Below are 3,026 nucleotides of genomic sequence, written 5' to 3'. Positions count from 1 at the left end.
GCTGCAAAGTTTCATCACAAAAATCCCCGTAAAAGGGTTATCACACATTCTACTTCCAACCTCCACACATTCTACCTCCAACCTCGCTTACAGAAATCTAGAATTCTCTAAGACTATTTCAACACCATGTCTAACATTAGTATAGGTTTACAATATCTTGGTTCATCATCCAGCTTTGCTATATATTTGGAGATTTGAAAAATAAAATATTGCAACCGAAGTCGTTTTTACTCGAACGAACTCTCAACTATCGGCACTGATGAAGCCCGCGGACCCTCAGTGTGATAACCCCTTAAGATAATCAAGAGCTGTTGATGGCTGTCATGGGGCTTTGCATACCCGGTACGAAGAAAGATAAAATGAACATATAGAAGACGAAGGGCATGGCGAACGTAAAGAACACAAAGACGAAGACAAAGAAAATACGACGAAGACGAAGACAAACGAAATTAAGACAAAGGCGAAGACAAACGAAAGGACGACGAAGGCGAAGACAAACAAAATGACGACGAAGGCGAAGACAAACGAAAGGACGACAATAGGTAAGGCCAACGTGAAGGTGCATAAAATGAAGAAGGCAAATGCGAAGCCGAACGCGAAGAAGACAAAAACAAAGACAAAGAGAAGGACGAAGACGAAGACAAGGACGAGGACGAGTACGATGACGATGACGATGACGATGACGATGACGATGACGATGACGATGACGATGACGATGACGATGACGATGACGATGACGATGACGATGACGATGACGATGACGATGACGATGACGATGACAAGGGGAGGACGAAGACGACGGCGACGAAGGCAGTGGGAGTGAGGGTGTTTTGGAAACAGCTGTGAGAAGAGAAGAGAAGAGATATCAAAAGGGTAGGAGGAGGAAAGGGTAATGGAAGAAAGCAACCACTTCATTTGAAACTTTTCCACTTAGTCTGAAAATAAGATACGAAAAGACCGCATTGCAAGAAGTGCCCCCCTCCCCGGCACATAAATAGCGTGACCAAGATTTAAGCAACTAAATGCCAAAGTTTGAGTGCACGGCATCTGCAGGAAGAAACGAACATTACATGGTGATACAACTTGGAAGTCTGGTTTTTCTTTGCCACTGCCTGTGGGGCTTCACACATGTAAACAAAGGGTTTACATGGTTCTTGCCAGCTGGTGCCTTGACTGACAGACTGACAGAGGTAAAGAAAACAGATATAGACGGACAGAGGTTTTGACAGATGATTGGCTGATGGCTGACGCTCGCTCGCACACACACACAAGCACGCGCGCGAGAACACATTCACACTCACACGCGTGCACACACTCAAACTATACATATATATATATATATATATATGTATGTATATATATATATATATATATATATATATGTGTGTGTGTGTGTGTGTGTGTGTGTGTGTGTATACATATATGTATATATATATATACATACATATATATATACATATATATATATATATGTATGTTTGTATGTACAGGTATATATATATGTATATATATATATGTGTATATATATGTATATATATATATATATATATATATATATAAATTATTTGAGACAAATGAGAGATTGATAGGTGGGGAAGGGTAAACGAAGATGGGCTTCAGAATGCGTCCTAACGTTTCAGTCTCTATGACCTTCTTCAGAGGACTCGCTATAATACGTCATGATCATATAAATTTTGTGATCAGGACGTATTATATCGAGTCCTCTGAAGAATGTCATAGAGACCGAAACGTTAGGACGTATTCTGAAGCCCGTCTTCGTTTACCCTTCCCCAACTATACCTCTCTCATAAATATATATATATATATATATATATATATATATATATATATGTATATATATATATACATATACATAATACATATGAATATACATATACATATATATAGATACATATACATATATATACATATATATATATATATATATATATATATTATACATATATATACATATATAATACATATATATACATATATATACACATATATATACACATATAGATACATATATATACATATATATATACAGATATATATATATATATGTATATGTATATATACATCTATATATACATATATATATATACATATATATGTATATATATATATATATATACATGCAATAGAAACAGTAGGAACGTGTATTTCATAAATGCAAGGTAACCACTTAGAAAATAAACAAACGGGGGAGAGCGCTCTCATATATTACATCTTCAGTGTAAATTACAAAGAAAGAGAGTACAGCAAACATAATATAGTATGACAAGAGAAAAAAGAAACTACACTAGGAGAGGTGGTGGACGAATTGTCCGGGCGTGGGTCACACGTCTAGCATTCTTACATTTGGTAATTGTTGGCTATTGTCTTATACAATCCTAAATTGAGGCTGAAGTTATCATTTGTAAATCTAATCAGACAACTTTCAATTAATTTTTTCGACAATATTATTGTTGAAAGTAATCACTCTTGCGTTTTCCCAGGTGATTGGTGCTTGTTTCATCCTAACATAAAGATCTTTTGCCGTTTAGCCAACATAGAATTTATCACATATTTTGCAAGGAATTTTGTACGCACAGTCTTTTTGGCAATTTTTAGAATTATTATTTAGGTATTGTTTGATTGTGTTATTGTTTCTGAAGACTACGTTGATATTATGATTCTTGAGTAATTTGGGAACAATAGTTAAGTTTTCTTGGTAAAGTAAAACTACTAGGTTATTATAGTCCTTGGGTTTGTTAAGCTGAGAGTTGTAATAAGTTTTCCTTGCAAAATTGTAACAAACATTAATGAAATGTTTAGGATATTTCAATCCAAAACTAATATCATAAACATTTCTTATTTCCTTATCAATGTACTCTGGACTGCAGACCCGTAAAGCTCTAAGGAACATTGATGAGAAAACCGATCTTTTTACATTATCAGGGTGGGAAGAATAGTAATGGATGTATGAGTTTACTTTAGTTGGTTTTCTATAAACACTAAATATATGGTTTCTTTATTTACGA

The sequence above is a fragment of the Oratosquilla oratoria genome, chromosome 3, assembly GCF_046742065.1.
Source record: "Oratosquilla oratoria isolate Oo_2021 chromosome 3, ASM4674206v1, whole genome shotgun sequence".
NCBI classification, from domain to species: domain Eukaryota; kingdom Metazoa; phylum Arthropoda; class Malacostraca; order Stomatopoda; family Squillidae; genus Oratosquilla; species Oratosquilla oratoria.
This window is presented reverse-complemented; position numbering follows the sequence as displayed.